This window comes from Balaenoptera physalus (assembly GCF_965194825.1).
Source record: "Balaenoptera physalus genome assembly, chromosome: 6".
NCBI classification, from domain to species: Eukaryota; Metazoa; Chordata; class Mammalia; order Artiodactyla; family Balaenopteridae; genus Balaenoptera; species Balaenoptera physalus.
This window is the reverse complement of record NC_138885.1, coordinates 90,735,898-90,754,441: the sequence shown is the minus strand read 5'-3', so window position 1 is coordinate 90,754,441 and position 18,544 is coordinate 90,735,898. Positions and strand designations below refer to the sequence as shown.

The 18,544-nt window shown below is 38.2% G+C and overlaps 1 protein-coding gene across 2 annotated transcripts in view; it reads left to right on the top strand.

Moving 5' to 3' along the window:
- The first annotated feature begins 93 nt into the window (after positions 1 to 93).
- FTCDNL1 (formiminotransferase cyclodeaminase N-terminal like) overlaps positions 94 to 18,544 on the top strand; it is a 191,532-nt gene continuing 173,081 nt past the window's right edge. Inside the window, exon 1 of one of the 2 annotated variants that reach the window (XM_082467303.1) lies at positions 94 to 220. The gene's annotated coding sequence lies outside the window, so the exon portion shown is untranslated. The remainder of the gene's footprint in view (positions 221 to 18,544) is intronic. The other variant, XM_082467302.1, reaches the window with a different exon arrangement.

Genomic DNA, 18,544 nt, shown 5'->3' with positions numbered 1-18,544 from the left:
TGTGATTGGTGGGTTCTGCCGCGGCCGGGAAGTTCGAACGGAAGTCTGGGAAAGAGCCTGAAGAGAGCAAAGGAAGCTGGAATAAACCGAGAACCCCGAGCAAGAAGGGCGGCAGTTGTGATACAGGCGCAGAAGCCGGTGCTGCCCGAAGGTCGCTTCCAGTACGGGGTAGAGAGTTTTGAGTATACCATGCTCCCCTTTCGGTAAGCTCAACTTTCAGGTGAGGTTTTTCTAGTCCTTCGAGCCTTAAAAGAGACACAACCCCAAAGATTAGAGTAATTCTGTCCTGTTACAGAAATCTGTGGGAAGTTTTCTGCATGCTCTGGATGAAGGGACTCTCCCTCTTCTCATACCCTCGAGTTTCTTTGTAGGTACACAAAGATTTCTAGGTTCTTGGGAATTTATTTAGATAAGAAGTCTAATGCATCTCTGATTGGTAGCAGGGAGCAGGGCACATGGGGGAAAGGCGTTAATTGTTACACATTTGCTGTCGGTGTTTGCAGTCAACAGGATTTGCTGTTTTAAGGTTTTCAAAAACCAGCTTGAACAGTAGGAAAGTCATAGGTGTCCAACAACAATCTGTGGCCAGTTGTGTATGAATAAGATTTGGACAAATGTATGCTAAAGATAGGGAAGGGAGGGGAGAGTCCAGTATTCTAAATTTAAGTGCTTGTGAGGCAAGGCACTGTAAAGAACCTTGTGGGAGAGAATATTAGTGAGAATTTAAAATATTACAGCCAGCATTTATTGAGGCATACTATAGGCCAGGAATTGAACTAGGCACTTCATATATTAACTGTTCTGAGTCTATATATGTGTGTGCTTAAGCACACATACTGTTTTCTTTACTCCACGTATCAAATATTAATAAATAGCCTTGAAGTAAGAGCACAAATTAGCAAATGATAAAATGTAACTTTCATATATATATATATATATATATACTTAGTGACTTCATAGAGGTGTAATATGCTAGCCTACTCTAAATTATTGAGTTCCATCTGACATCATAATAGTGTAACCAATCAAAATTGTTTATTATTCTAAGTATATCTATCTACTGCTTTCTAAAAATAACTGGTTAAAAAGAAGCAGAAGCTAATTACATAATAATGAATATATATTAACTGTATTTTGGCAACCAGCCTTCATTCTATTTTGTGAATCACATGCACGTTGTTACTGTCTCTTGTTAAGTAGAGGATTACTGAAATGTAATCCAAAAGCCCAAACATGTTCATGTACTCCAAATGCAGCTTTTGATTTTTGTGGTCTTGTTTTTAGGTTGACATTTTAACTGAATCTGTCACTATTGATGGGGTGGGGAGTTCTCGTGTTTTAGAAAGAAAATTAATTGTAGTAACCATTAAATATACAAAAAGTTATTTCAGTAGCTCTAAGGTAATTGAAGTCTTTGAGAAATACAAATAAAGATTTAAAGGGCAGAGTAAAGAAACAGACTGAAGTGAGCACAAGGTTTTTCCCCCACAGTCAAGGATTTACACAACCCTACAGGAGCCGCTTCTAGAAAAAGTAATAGCTCTCAATTCATCGGTTGAGGTATTATGTCATTTATGGTAAGTCATTAGCATTGTAATTCCTTCTGATAGGTCCCAGTGATATTATTGAAGTATCTGTTTTCTTTCTCCATCCCTCTTCCTTTTTCCAGGAAGACCAGTTTTGTAAATCACTACTTTTCTAACAACCATGGGCACAGACAGCCCAGCACTTCCTCTCTTTATTCTCCTTAAGAGCTGGGCTTTCCTTCCTCTCTAGAGGTCTTACACATACAAAGTTACTGTAACCAGTTGTTTGAGTTTACTCCTTTCTAACAGATAGAGATCTCCACTAAAAACTATTAGAAATAATAAAGTTCAGCAAGGTTGCAGGATACAAGATCAATATACAACACTTAATTATATTGCTATACACTAGCAATGAATAATCTAAAATGAAATTAAGAAAACAATTCCATTTACAATAGCATCAAAAAGAATAAAATACTTAGGAATAAATTTAATGAAGGAAGACACTTGTATACTGAAAGCTACAAAGCACTGTTGAAAGAAATTAAAGACCTAAATAGCACTGGGTGTTCACTCTGGCCCCTCTTGCTCCAGCGCTGCTCCCCTCTGAGGCGAAGGTGTCGTTGTTGGGAGGCGGGGAGATCTCATGCTTAGAAGGAACAGAATCAGCTCGGACCTGGCCCTCAGGGCTTCTGCTCCCACACTTTGGGACCTGATCCTGCCCCTGAGAGGGTGGTGACACCCACTGAGCACAGGAGAAGCCCAGCTTACATGTGGCTCTGGTTCTAGCCCCTCCATCTCCAGCCCCTCAAAAAAGGTGATAGCTACCAGCACACCCTAGCGGAAGACTTGACCAGTGCTCACTTCAGATCCAGCTCTCCCACCAAAGCCACTGGGCACACATAGACTGAATAGGGATGTTTCCAAACAAGGACACCCCTTCAAAACTGGGATAGGTAACTGTTTCACCTAATTTCACAGAGACAGAGAAAGTTAAGCAAAATGAGAAGACAGAGGAATTTGTTCCAAACAAAAGAACAAGGAAAAAAACCAGAAAAAACAACTAATGAAACAGAGATTAGGCTCCTTGAAGGGAGGACTGCCAAAACTCTTGTGGACATATTTTAAAGCAACCACACCCAGGCTCCACTCCAGATCATTAGAATTCAGAGATCAAGCACAAGGGGAATAAAATAAGATATCAAGGAGATTTGGCTAAGCTATTATTTATAAAACACATAAGATGACTCTGAATGGTGGAAAAAAGAAATCATACAGGCTAGGGACCTTGGGACTCGAGGAATATCAAGGTGGTGAATACCCTAGGTTTTATTTTTGCCTCACATACTGCAGAAGTGATGCTAAAGAATTCAGAAACACCAGTGGATACAGACAAATGTGTGTCTTGAAGTCTCAAGAAAAGCCTCTCCTAGACACAGCACCAGGAAAGGGGAAGCCTCGCAAGATAGAAAACTTTCAGAAAACAAATTCTCTATCCCAGCCGAATATCACAGAAAAAGACTTTGGCTACACCCAACAAGCAAAGGCTGAGTGAGGAGCCTCAACTTCTTATAATGAGATACCCCAACACCCCTGCCAGGGTAGTGTCAGAGAAGGCCAAGTAGAGAGCCTGGACTTTTATCTCCATCCCCCCACCTGCACCCCCCCACAGTGCAGTGGATACTACACTGGACTGGAGAGTCAGGACTTTCACCATCACCCAGCAATAGTGAGGTCTCCTCTACCACAGTGTCGTTATAGACCATGTGGGGAGCCAGAACATCTACATCCAGTAGTAATGAGGAACTATTCCCTCCCATCCAGTGTCAAAACAGGCCAAGTGGGGAATCTGGACTTCTACCTCCACCTGGTAGTAATAAGGTAGCAACCCGTCTCCTCAGCTGGAGTGGTATCAGAGAAAGTGAGTTAGAACCAAAGTTTTATATAAGATATAGAATCATAAAACATAATATAAAAAATTCCAGTTTTCATTTGAAAACCACTTATTATAACAGGAATGAGGTAAGTCTCAAACTGATTGAAAAATGACAACCAATATATACCAAAAGTTAGATGTCAGAGATGTTAGAATAATCTGACAAAGATTTTAAAGCAGCAATATAAAACATGTTTCAACAAGCAATTACAAACACACTTGAAACAAATAGCCTCACGAAAGAAATTGAAAGTTTCAACAATGAAATAGAAGATATAAAAAAAAAATAAAGACATAATGGATGGACTCAAAAGGAGAATGTAGGGAAGAGAGGGAAGAATAAGTGAATCTGAAGATAGAGTAATAGAAGTTACCCAGTCTGAACAACAGAGAGAAAACAGACTGGAAAAAAAAAAACCCCAGAATGCTAGGGGCTTGTAAGACCATCACAAAACACCTAACATTCATGTCATTAGACTTTTGGAGAAGAGGAGAAAAAGAGTAAGACTGAAAAAGTATTATATAATGGCTGAAAAGTACCCAGATTTAGCAAGAGACATAACCTATGGATTTAAGATTCTAAGTGAATCCCAAACAGGATAAATCTAAAGTAATCTATGCCAATACCCATCATAGTTAAACTAAAGACAAAGAAAAACCTTGGAAGCATCCAGAGAAAACTGACACCTTTCCTATAGGGGGAAAATAATCCACGTGACAGCAAATTTCTCATCAGAAACCATGGAGCCCAGGAGGAAGTAACAGTATTTTTCAAGTGCTGACAAAAAAGGAACTGTCAATCCAGAATCCTATACCTAGTGAAAATATCCTTCAGAAATGAAGACATTTTCAGATGAAAGAAAACTAAGAGTATTTTTAACCAGCAGACTTATCCTAAAAGAATAACTGAACGAAATTCTCTAAACAGGAAGGAAACAATAAAAGATAGAACCTTGGAATATCCGGAAGAAAGAAAGGACATGGTGAGCAAAAATATGGGTAAATACAGCAGGCCATCCTTTTCCTCTTGAGTTTTTTTAAATTATGTGTGACAGTTGAAGCAAAAAATTACAACACTGTCTGATGCTATAATTTTTCTTCTACATACATATATAAATGTATAGAGGAAATATTTAAGACAGTTATACTATAAATGGGGAAGGGCAAAGAGAGGTATGGTATCTATACTCAAACTGGTAAAATGATGACACCAGTAAACTGTGATAAGTGATGGATATATAATACTTAGATCCAACTGATTAAGAATCTATACAAGGGCTTCCCTGGTGGCGCAGTGGTTGAGAATCTGCCTGCTAATGCAGGGGACACGGGTTCGAGCCCTGGTCTGGGAAGATCCCACATGCCGCGGAGCAACTGGGCCCGTGAGCCACAACTACTGAGCCTGCGCGTCTGGAGCCTGTGCTCCGCAACAAGAGAGGCCACGATAGTGAGAGGCCCATGCACCGTGATGAAGAGTGGCCCCTGCTTGCCGCAACTAGAAAAAGCCCTCGCACAGAAACGAAGATCCAACACAACCAAAAAAAAAAAAAAAAGAATTTGCTAAAAAAAAGAATCTATACAAAAAGGTACACTTAAAAAACACTATAGATAAATCAAAATGGAATTCTCAAAATGCTCAAATAACCTATAGGAAGGCAGGAAAAAGGAGACAGCTTGGGGGAGAGGTGGTGCTGGGGAACAGAATAAAAAAACCAAAATTTAAAATGGCAGACTAAAACCTAAACATATAAATAATTATATTAAATGTAAATGGTCTGAGTATACCAATTAAAAGGCAGAGATTGGCAGAAGTGATTAAAAAGCACATCCCAACTCTATGTTGTCTATAAGCAACTAACTTCAAATATAATGATATATCAAGTAAAAACTAAAAGGGTAGAAAAATATATAATATGCAGACATTAAACAAAATAAAACAGTAAAGGGTAGCAGGTAAAATTGACTTCAGAGCAAAGAAAATTACTGTAGATGTGCAAGATGTTACCTTTAGGAGAACCTGAGCAAATGGTACATGGGATCTCTCTGCATTATTTCTATAACTGCACATGAATCTATAGTCATTTGGATATAAGTTCAATTTTTAAAAATTTCATTAGGCTCATTTTTCATCTTACTGCAGGCAACAGTTATGCCAGTTGTTTGCTATCACATAACATAGGTCACCATTTTTCAAGGCTTCAGTATAATTTCCTAATTCACTTAGTATCCCGGATTCCCCACACTGCCACCAGGCTCAGATATCAATCTAGGCCTTTTTTTTGCAAGGGAAAGAGAATGTCATTATTCCTGATATGTGAAGAAAGACTTCTTACTTACCAGAGAATGAAAACAAAAGAAGACAAAGAGAATCAAATCCTAGTTTTAGTCCCTGAGGCCCTGGGCTGCCTTTGTTTCTGGGAGTTACCTCACTAGCCTTTTTTTTTTTTTTTTTAAGAACAACTTTTTCATATTTTATTAAAGTGCATGAATTTTATATGTACTGCTTAGGGAATTTTTAAATTTATAACTTATTTTTAGAGAAGTTTTGCATTTACAGAAAAACTGAGGGGAAGAGAGTGCGAGTGCAGAGAGTTCCCATATTCCCCCTCCCCCCAACCCTAGTTTCCCTATTATTAACATCTTCCATTACTGTGGTACATTTGTTACAATTGATGAGCCAATAATGTTGATTACTTACATCTATAGTTTATATTAGGGTTCAATTTTTGTATTTTACATTTTATGGATTTTTGTCAAATATATAATGCCATGTATCCACCATTAAGGTACCAAACTGAATAGTTTCACTACTCTAAATATCTCCTGTGCTCCAGCTATTTTGTCCCTCCTTTCCTCCCTCCCCTAAAATCCTTGGAAATCTCCGATCTTTTTATTGTCTCCACAGTTTTGCCCTTTCAAGAATGTCATGTAGTTGAAATCATATAGCATGTAGGCTTTTCAGATTGACTTCTTTCACTTAGCAATAAGCATTTAAGCTTCCTCCATGTCTTTTTGTGACATAATAGCTCATTTGTTTTTATTGCTGAATAATCCATTGTGTTGTTATACCACAGTTTCTTTATCCATTCACCTACTGAAGGACATCTTGGTTGCTTCCAAGTTTTGGCAATTATGAATAAAGCTACTATAAATACTTGTGTGGAGGTTTTTTTTATGGACATAAGTTTTCAAGTCATTTGGGTAAATACCGAGGAGTATAGGGTTGATGGATTGTATGTTAAGAGTATGTTTAGTTTTTCAAGAAACTGCCAACTGTCTTCCAAAGTGGCTGTACCATTTTTGCATTCCCACTAGCAATGAGTGAGAATTCCTTTTGCTCTACATTCTCACCAGCATTTGCTATTGTCAGTGTTTTGGCTTTCAGCCATTCTAATAGACGTGTAGTGGTATCTCATTGTTTCATTTTGTAATTCTCTGATGTCATATGATGTTGAGTGTCTTTCCATATGCTTACTTGCCGTCTGTATATCTTTTTTGGTGAGGTGTCTGCTTAGATATTTGGCCCATTTTTATTTAGTTAGTTAGTTTATTTTTTTTGGCTTCGTTGGGTCTTAGTTGCGGCATGCAGATCTTTGGTTGTGGCGCGCGGGCTTCTCTCTAGATGAGGGGCACGAGCTCAGTAGTTGTGGCACATGGGCTTAGTTGCCCCACGGCATGTGGGATCTTAGGTCCCTGACTAAGGATTGAACCCGCATCCCCTGCATTGTAAGGCGGATTCTTTACCACTGGACCACCAGGGAAGTCCCTGGCCCATTTAAAAAACAATTTTTTTTTCTTATTGCTGAGTTTTAAGAGTTCTATATACATTTTGGATACAAGTCCTTTACCAAATATGTATTTTGCAAAGACTTTTCTCCCAGCCTACGGATTGTCTTTCATTCCCTTAACAGTGTCTTTCACAAAGCAGAAGTTTTAAATTTTAATGAAGTCCAACTTATCAATTTTTTTCTTTCATGGATTGTGCTTTGGGTATTGTATCTAAAAAGTCATTGCCAAACCCAGGGTCACCTAGCCTTTCTCGTATGCTATCTTCTAGGAATTTTATTGTTCTGCATTTTACATTTATGACTATGATACATTTTGAGTTAGTTTTTGTGTATGGTGTAAGATCTGTGTGTAAATTAATTTTTTTGCATATGATGTACAGTTTTTCCAGCACCATTTGTTGAAAAGACTGTCTTTGCTCCATTGTATTGCCTTTGATCCTTTGTCAAAGATTATTTGACTATATTTGTGTGGTTCTATTTCTGGCCTCTTTATTCTGTTCCACTGAGCTTGTCAATAGCCCTTTAATAATTTCCCTCATTTGCTCATGCTGATTTGAGTTGAATTTTTATCAGTTGCTGCTGAAATATCACTGATTAATTCAAGCACTTGGTACATGCCAAGCACTGTGCTAATCTCTACATAAATTTAACCACAGCAGTCTTTTGAAATAAACGAGGAAACTTGGGGTTTGCGAGTTTAAGTAACATGTTGAAAATCATACCACTTATAAGTGATTCAGGTCTGTCTGCCTGTCTATACTGTATTACCTCTCAAAGATGACCTTGTTACTCCTTACTGGGACTATTACAGTTGCTCTAATAGTCTCTCTTCTGCTGTTTACTGCCTTTAATTATAGTATAGTTGCTTTCTAAATTAAATACTGAGTACTTAGCCAGCATTTAAATCCTAAACTACTTCTCCAGCTTTTTTTCCTGTACTCTCTTACTTGCTCAGTGGGACTACTCTATGATTTTGTATTACACCCTCGCTTTACTATATCAGTATATCACCTAACCTATTCCTATACTTGCTGCATCTCCAAGTATTAAAATTCCTTCTGTCAAAGTTCATCTCAAATGCCTCTTCTCCCTTGACCCTTCCCCATTTTGTACCCCAACTTCACCCTAAAACTGGAATTGAGAGCTTTCTCCTTAAAATAACCAAAGCATTTCATTTAAACCTCACTTGTGACACATCTTATGCTTTGTGTCTTAGTTACATGAATTTAACTACTAGACTGTCACCTCCTCAACAGCTTGTATAGTATGTAGAACCTGGCATTCATTTTAAAAAATTTATTGACTATATAATAGCTACCAAAAACTGCACTAAATGCTGGAGTGGCAAAGATAAAAGACATAGCCACTGCCTTAAAAAAAAGTTATAGAATAGTAGAAGCCAGACCAGAATGCAGTTACTTTTCTGTAATTTAAGTCTTAATATGAAAGTAAACCTCTGATACTGTGGGACAGAGTACAGAGTGTGGAGTACTTAATACAGTTTGAGTTTGGGAAGGAGAGAATACTTATCAGAGGACAACAAATAAGAGTTAGGCTCCTGAATTAACAACATATGCAATGGCAGAAAGGCCTAAGAGATCAGAACACATTTGGAGTGCAAGTAGTTCAGATTAGCTATACCATAGTGTTAAAGAATGGCAAAGAATGAAGCCAAAGAAGCTGAGAAGGGCTATGTCTTAAAGAAATTCCTGAGTCTTGCAAAAGAGTTAGCATTCTTCTCCTGAAGGACACGAAAGTCATTATAAGGTTTCAAGCAAGGTAATGTCATGATCTCACTCATGCTTAGATGGATCATGCTGACAGTTATGTGGATAATAAATTGGAATTGGCTGAGACTAATGACCAGAAGGAAGACCAGCTAGCAGAATGTTACAGTACTCCAGGTTGTATAGTATTAGGATCTGAGTAGGCCAAGGAGAAAAGAGAACTTATTTGAGAGATGTTTAGGAGATAGGATTTATAAGACTTGGTGATAGGGGTACAGTAAGTCTTTCAGATCTCAAGTTCTCTACACCTGGGGATTCATCTAGACAGTATCTTTGTCCTGCTAATTTAAAGAGATACTCCTTCCTAGTCTACTGTATAAATTACTAAGATCCATCTCCCTCCTCATCACCAACAACCCCCTTGCCAAGAGAACCTCTACTGCCAAAGGAACTCTCCAAGGAGGTTTTGCCTTATTATCAGAGCCTCTGATGCTACTAGAAGATAAAAGAGCCCCCGCTCGCACTGCCAAACTTGGGAGAGATATACTCCTAAATGGAAAATTAGAACTTACTTTCTTAGAAATAATGTTAAAAGATAGGTACTTAGACATGTTATGTGTTAAATGTCCCTTTTATGGTCTATTCTAGGAACGTAAAACTGTTTATGGCACTTCAATGACAAGTTCTAAACATCCTTCTCTTTAAAGAACTTGAAAATTCAGTTGAGGACTTCTTATATATACTGATGTACCAAGGAGTGGGGAACAGTCCACCTCAGCAAGAAGGAATATTTTATTGCTGACATTCTTTAAAGTTGCTGTCACATAATGATAAAGATAATAAAAAATAGACCTATTTTTAGTCTGTTTTATTATTGTCTTTAAATTTTCTTGCAGCTAATGCATCCCGTATTGCCTGCTCCTGGAGCTGATGTTTTCTCTTTCCCCTCTGCCCCACTTGGTACAGTGCTGCTTATGTATGAATTAGAAGTTGGGAAATTAAAATCAGAGATATATTGTGAGACAGGGAAGAATTCTGAAGGAAAGAAGCCTGGACATGAATCTATATTCTCCATTTTACCAACAAAATGATCTGGGCTAGTAACAACTTCTCTGAGCCTCAGTTTTCCCATCGTTAAAGTAGGGTTATATCATACTAAGTGAAGTCAGATACAGGAAGATAAATACCATATGATATCACTTATATGTGGAATCTAAAATATGGCACAAATGAACCTGTCTACAAAACAGAAACAGACTCATAGACATAGAGAACAGACTTGTGGTTGTCAAGGGGAGGGGTGGGGGAAGGAAGGACTGGGAGTTTGGGGTTGGTATATGCAAACTATTTGCATTTAGAATGGATAAACAACAAGGTCCTCATGTATAGCACAGGGAACTATATTGAATATCCTGGGATAAACCATAATGGAAGGGAATATAAAAAAGAATGTCTGTATGTGTATAACTGAGTCACTTTGCTGCACAGCAGAGATTGGCACAGCATTGTAAATCAACTATACTTCAATTTAAAAACTAGGATTAAAATATCTATTTTGTTGTGGATTAAATAATGTATTTAAAGTACCTGGCACTTAGCATATATTCTCAACAAATATTAATTCTCTCCTGTAGTAAACATTTTCATATTTTCTGGCTGCCCAGGACATTTTGAATATATTTGCTATGTTTAGGGAATTTCCGATCTTAATGTAAGTGCTGTTTCCCCAGGGTAAGCTCTGAAAACGAAATTTCCAGACTCTCAAAGCGAGGGCACAGACATGTGACCTAGGCTTCAACATTCAGCACACCTGCATAGAATTTGATCTGGAAGTTAGTAGCTTTGAGGAAGCAAAGGTTCTGATTGGAAACTAATTTGCTGATAAAGGCATCTGACTTTTGGGGGTGCAGTGCTTGCAACGTTAAATTCCTAGGGCAGAAGTGGCCTTGGTGGGAGTGGGAGTGGCAGCACTTGCTTTTAGTGTCTGTTGAGGCAGAAGTAAGTAAGACTCTGACTTCCTCCTTGGGGCAGTTCTACGGGTAATTGTAAGCATTATTCCTGGAAGTTTAGTTCCACCCCTGTTCCTCCAGCCTCCCAACAATTTTCTGAGATCTCCCACTTCCTTTTCAACTTCTTTCTGCTCATTCAGTCAGAATTAGCTTATGTTACTTGCAACTGTGAGCCATGACTGATACACATTTCATCATTGGTATTGTTAGCTTTGAGTAGCAGGCTAAGAAAAATGTCAAGGTAGAGGCAGTAATGTATATAATTTATAATCACCTTAAACAAAAGTACATAATTCTAGAAAGTGAATCCTAGAAAAGTTTAGTGAGCTATAACTGAATGGAGATTGAAGAATATAGCTTTTGAGGAAATTATATATAATATTAGAATAATTTTGTGAAAGTTTTTTCTCTATAGCTCTTGGAAATAGTTAAGAGAACTTAGACTTTCATGTCCCCACAAAGAAATTATTTCAGAACCAGTTTATAAAGAAAATTTAATCCCTGGATATTGATTCTGCAAAGCAGTCCCAAGTGAGTTTATCAATTCAAGTCAAAGCCAGAATCAAAATAAATCAGGCATTATATGACATACTAAATTTCTGGAGCTCAACTCAGTTCCCTTAATCTCTTAGCAGCAGTAACAGAGTGGCAGCTCTCACTCATTGCAGTTGGGAAATAACAAAGCAAGAGTAAAATTGCTGTTTCAAAATGAAGCCCATCAACACATTTCCATCGAATGCATTATAGTTCATGAATCTCCCAGGAGCCAGAAAAACACAGTGAAGTCTTTAAAAGTGAATCCAGATGTCAGCCATCACCATAGCAGTGCTTTAAGTATCAAAAAACAAAGAAATAACTCCTTAGGTACATTCTAAGCAGGTGTTCCTTCACGGAAAATAGAATAGCTGAAGAAACAGCTGTGGCATTATATCTGCTTCAAGAGGGAAGAAAACTACAACCTAAATAACACAGAATACTCAGAGGGAGCAGAGATAAATCATGATTATTAGAATTTTGCAGGTATTAATCTCTACAACATGATGACTAATTAATATTAATTACTCCATTTTACAGATGAGGAAACTGAGTGCCTTATATGACAACCATTTTTAATTCAAAGTCTGTCAGTCTTCGACAGGTTTATCACAAAATGAATTTATTTTGCAAGAACTTTTAAGTATCATATAGCAGGTGTTGATTTTATAGAAAACATATATTTTACACAATCCATTGTCATGTTACGGAAATTATAAAATAAAGGTGAATGAAAAGGAAACCTTTAAACCATCTCTAATAACTGCTGTTTCACACTGGGATTTAAAAACTGGGTCCATGGTTGGGGTTCAGAGGACCTGTGAACCTCTGAAACTAAGCAAAAAAAATGACCATGTGCATTTTTCTGGGGCGAGGGTACCTATACCTTCATCAAGTTCTCAATTGTCTATCATTCAAAAATTATGAATTATCTCTGTCCTTCTGGACTTTATGTATATGACTAGAGGAACAAAGACACTGCCTACAAGTCACAGGCTGAGGACGAAAGTGGCCTTTATCTAAAATGTTATGTAGGCCAAAACAAGTAGTAATTTCTAAAATTTGGCTTGGCCTTTGTGCAGCAAATTATGGAATATTAGGAAAATATTTCCTTTTTTCCTTAAGTGTTTTACTTATTTATTTATTGATGTATAAGTTGATTTACAATGTTGTGTTAGCTTCTGGTGTACAGCAAAGTGATTCAGCTTTATATGTATATATATATATACTTTTTCAGATTCTTTTCCATTATAGTTTATTACAAGATATTGAATATAGTTCCCTGTGCTGTACAGTAGGTCCTTGTTGTTTATCTATTTTATATATAGTAGTGTGTATATGTTAATCCCAAACTCCTAATTTATCTCCCCCCCATCCCCTTTGGTAACAATAAGTTTGTTTTCTATGTCTTTGAGTCTATTTCTGTTTTGTAAATAAGTTCATTTGTATCATTGTTTTAGATTACACATGTAATAGCTATCATATGATATTTGTCTTTCTCTCTCCGACTTACTTCACTTAGTATGATAATCTCTAGGTCTATCCATGTCGCTGCAAATGGCATAATTTCATTCTTTTTTATGGCTGAGTAATATTCCATTGTATATATATAACACATCATCTTTATCCATTAATCTGTCGATGGACATTTAGATTGCTTCCATGTCTTGGCTATTGTAAATAGTGCTGCTATGAACATGGGATGCATGTATCTTTTCAAATTATAGTTTTCTCTGGATATATGCCCAGGAGTGGAATTGCTGAATCATATGGCAACTCTATTTTTAGTTTTTTAAGGAAACTCCATACTGTTTTTCTTAGTGGCTGCACCAATTTACAGTCCTACCACTAGTGTAGAAGGGTTCCTTTTTCTCCACACCCTCTCCAGCATTTATTAGTTGTATACTTTTTGATGATGGCCATTCTGACTGGTGTGAGGTGATACCTCAGTGCAGTTTTGATTTATATTTCTCTAATAATTAGCAGTGTTGAACATCTTTTCATGTGCCTATTGGCTATCTGTATGTTTTCTTTGAGAAGTGTCTGTTTAGGTCTTCTGCCCATTTTTTAAATTGGGTTGTTTGTTTTTTTGTTATTGAGTTGTATAAGCTAGGGTTTTATTTCTTATTTTTGTTTTCGTGTGTGCCTGTATATGTGCAATCTGACAGTTTACCTGGTGGACAAGTAGAAAAATTAAGAGAGACTTTTGCAACTCACGTTGGTGGGAAGGTCTGGCAGAAACAACAAAGTATCTACAAAGGAGTAGCAGAGTCAAGGTGGTAAATATTGTGGATGAATAATTAAAACCTGAATATACTTGATGGCAGAGAGAAAAATCTCGTTGAAAAGGAGAGAGTAAGGAGATAAATAAGGAAATGAAGGAACTGATAAAGTCCCTTAGATGCATAAAAGAGCTGGGAGTAAGGGCTTTGTGACTGAACATGAGAGGGAATTGGGGGACCATTTTCCTTTGAGGTTTATGAGACAGGGAAAAGGAAAAATATTGAGATACCCTTCGGTGAAAAATACATCAGATGGATGGACTATTTGATGCATTTCATCATCCATTCAACTAACTCTTAGTGAGAACTTACTACATATGAAGCACTATGAATAGAAACATTTATAACTCTTGGTCCAAGGAATTTATAGCATAACTCAGGGGACAAATATAAATCAGTTCTACAAAGAAGCAGAGTCACAAATGAGAAATAGTAAGTTTGAGAGATCAAAGTGGGGATGGTCAGGAAAGGCATTAAAGAATGGTACTCAAAATGGGTCTTGAAATATGAATAAGATTTGTTGTTAGCTGATAAATGAGGAGAGAAAGGACAATGCAGAAGAAGAAAGCAAGTACAAAGGCACATGGGGTGAGAAAGCATGGCCTGGATAGAAAGTGCCCTGTAAACTGACATCGTGGGAAAACAAAGGACTCAGAAGTTGTGGGCAAGGCTAGCAATGATACTGGTTTCTACAAAAGTCCAGGGAAAAGAAAAAGAGATCCTCAACTGAGGCAGTGACAATGGGGAGAGAAAAGAGAGAATTAACTAGAGAAATATTTAGAAAGTAAGAGTCTCAGGATTTATTGGGTTGGCCAAAAAGTGCCTTTGGTTTTTAAGTAAAAATAAAAGACACATTTTTCATTTTCACCAAGGACTTTATTGAACAACGTATTCACCCTTTTGTTCCACTACCTTCTGCCATTTTGCAGGCAATTTCATAATTCCATCTTCCCAAAACTTTTTATCTTTTTGAGCAAAGAGCTGTCCCAGATGCCTTTTACAGTCTTCCAGGGAATTGAAATTTTTTCCATTAAGAGAATTTTGTAAATCCTGAAATAAATGGATATCCGAAGGTGCAATGTCTGGTGAATATGGCAGATGAATCAGAACTTCCCAGCCAAGCTATAACAGTTTTTGCCTGGTCATCAAAAAACATGTGGTCTTGCATTATCCTGATGGAAGATTATGCATTTTCTGTTGACTAATTCTTTTTTTTTTTTTTTAGTATGACCTGATGTTCTTTTTTTTTTTTTAATTTATTTTTTTATTTTTATTTTGGCTGTGTTGGGTCTTCGTTTCTGTGAGAGGGCTTTCTCTAGTTGTGGTGAGCGGGGGCCACTCTTCATCGTGGTGCGTGGGCCTCTCACTGTCGTGGCCTCTCTTGTTGCAGAGCACGGGCTCCAGACTCGCAGGCTCAGTAGTTGTGGCTCATGGGCCTAGTTGCTCCGCGGCATGTGGGATCTTCCCAGACCAGGGCTCGAACCTGTGTCCCCTGCATTGGCAGGCAGATTCTCAACCACTGCGCCACCAGGGAAGCCCCCTGTTGACTAATTCTTGATGCTTTTGGTCGAGTGCTGCTTTCACTTGGTCTAATTGGGAGCAGTACTTGTTGAAATTAATCATTTGGCTTTCTGGAAGGAGCTCATAATAGAGGACTCCCTTCCAATCCCACCATATACACAATATCACCTTCTTTGGATGAAGACTGGCCTTTGGTGTGGTTGGTGGTGGTTCATTTCTCTTGCCCAGTGATCTCTTCCATTCCACATTATTGTACCGTATCCACTTTTCATTGCCTGTCACAATTTGTTTAAAACACGGAACGTTTTCATTACGTTTCAGTAGAGAATCACATGCAGAAATATGGTCAAGAAGGTTTTTTTGCTTATGTGGAACCCAAACATCAAAGTGATGAACATAACCAAGCTGGTGCAAATGATTTTCAATGCTTGATTTGGATGTTTTGGGTATGTCAGCTATCTCCCGGGTGGTATAACGTTGATTGTTCTCAAGTAATGTCTTGATTTCATCGCTATCAACGTCAACTGGTCTACCCGACCATGGAGTATTGTCCAGTGAGAAATCTCCAGCATGAAACTTCGCCAACCACTTTTGACATGTTCTATCAGTCATAGCACCTTCTCCATACACTGTACAAAATCTTTTGCGTTTCAGTTGCGTTTTTACCTTTCTTGAAATAATAAAGCATAATATGCCAAAAATGTTGCTTTTTTTCTTCCATCTTCAATATTAAAATGGCTACACAAAAATTCACCAGTTTTGATGAGTCTTTTTTTAAATGCATACTGATATGACAGCTGTCACAATACTAACAAAATTGTTTTGAATGAAGTTAAAGACAACTAAGTGCTACTAGAGCCATCTTATGGAAAAAACCAAACAAACCTTTTGACCAACCCAATAGTATTCCTTCGGAAAGCCATTGTGAACATTTGCCCCAAAGCTGCATTATCAAACTAAGATATTGATACCTTACTTAAAGTTAGAATCAAAGTCCCACTTTCCTTTAAGGAACTATAAGAAATAGTTCTAGTATGTCTCACATCTCTGTTTATCTGTTTACCTCTATTTGGGCCAACTTTCTCCCAAATGTCCATCCTCATAGTGCTCTAATTACTACTTCCAGGGGCCTCATGTTGTAAAACTCAGAGTACTCTTCACATTGCATTGTATGCAAATAGTACACAGTGTATGAGGTGAATGATGTCCTGCTTACCCCTTCCTTAACTCCTAAATCCTTTCACTGTGATCTCCAAAAATGCCCCCAGAATGTCTTACTCTGTGATCAGCAAACTGCCCTACAGCCTCATCTGAATGGTTCCTGAAATTAGCTGAAAGCTGCCTCAGCTCTGATGTCCTTGCCACTCTTGCAGTCCTCCCTTGTGGAAGCTGTTTTTCTCTCTCACACCCAAAGTACCTCAGGGATAGGAGGTAGAATAGATGGCTTTGCATCCTATAACTTCCTTCAAACCATTTCACTCCCTTCTTCTCTTTCTTCAGAACTCATTCCCCTTCTATCCCTAACATCACCAATATTTAACGTTCTTCCCATCTCATCCATTGAAGACTTTAGCTTTTGGTTCACAGATTTTCTCTTCCCCTTATTCTCCTATGTCATCTTTAGAACTTTTTCATGTGGGTAACTCTGCATGTAATTCTACATCCACTTTCTTAGACCTTTGATCTTCTCACCTCCAACCCCTTTTCCTCCATTCCATCATAGCCACACTCCCATACCCACTGCCTGAGTTTGTCAGAACCAAAGTTTGCGTTACCTCTGAAATCTTGGCTGCAGATATCTGACTTTTTGACAATTATCCTTTTATTCTTTCAGGTCTTTTTCTGTAGAACATCCACAGGCACAATTTGTTGATTTAATTGAGACACCCAGTTCTCTGACATCCATTTTCATCATCAATAAACCCCCTTTCCCCTCTACCTTCCTTTTTGTCTAAGTCTATGGGTGATTATTATGATGACTCCTTTGGTAATACCTGTTTTTGCCTTTTTGTTCATTCTGCCTGGAGAGGTAGAGAAACTTGTCTGATTGGAAAATTGGGGAAGAATATATTGGGCATGCTCAGCTCAACTCCTCCCTTTTTCCCCTTCTTGTTATTTTTCTTAATAAGCCTGCCTACAAAGGGTACACATCCCCCTGTATTCTGCCCTGTACAAATATGGGAAGAGGTCTGCCCTGGCCCGGTGCTGCACTGTGCTGGGTGAACAGGCTAACCCTGAGGTTTAGTGTTAGGAAACTCACTTCTATGTCACTTTTGCCCATGGTGTTCCAGCCATACTGGTCTTTGATTTCCTAGATTAACCCAACTCTTCGCACCTTCAGGACTTTTGCCATTTTCTGCTGATTCATTCTTCTTCTGCTCTTTTTCCTTTTTTTTTTGGCTAGTTTTTAATATTTTCAGATCTCAGTTTATGCCTCTCCAAACAAGTCTTCCCCGACTTCTCTTTAGGGTAGATTGTTATCTTCCCATTATTCTTATCCCAGCCTCTTGTGGAGTTTAACTTGAGTTGAATGTATTGATCTGGAACTCAAAAGAGAAACAAGTTAGGATCCTAATTAGGATTTAAACATGCAGAAGCATATAAGATGGCCCAAGGAAACAGTATTGAATAAGTAGGGAGCCAAGATCAGAATTCTGAAGAACCTATAAGAATTGTTCACAGGAAGAGAATTCAGTGCTTGAACTTGAGGATGAATGATCAGATAGATAGGGGTACCTTAAGACACGGGAGGAAGGAGGTATCTTTCAGGAGGGTTTAGTTTACAGTGTAGAAAGTTGCTGAGCAATAAATTAAGACCAGTGCTGAAAACTGTCAAGAGGAATCAAAGTTGGGGCCTGGGCCTTTGTTACCTTTGCAAGAGAAATTTGAGTGTAAGTAGTGGGGGTCAAAACCAGGTTACAGTGGGTTGAAGAGTGAATTAGAGCTGTAGAATAGTTCAGAATAAGTTTTTTGGAAACTTGGCTATGAAAGAGAGGTGGGACTTCCCTGGTGGCACAGTGGTTCAGAATCCACTTGCCAATGTAGGGCACACGGGTTCAAGCCCTGGTCTGGGAAGATCCCACATGCCGTGGAGCAACTAAGCCCATGCGCCACACTACTGAGCCTGTGCTCTAGAGCCCGCGAGCCACAACTACTGAGCCCACGTGCCACAACTACTGAAGCCCACATGCCTAGATCCCTTGCTCCTCAACAAGAGAAGC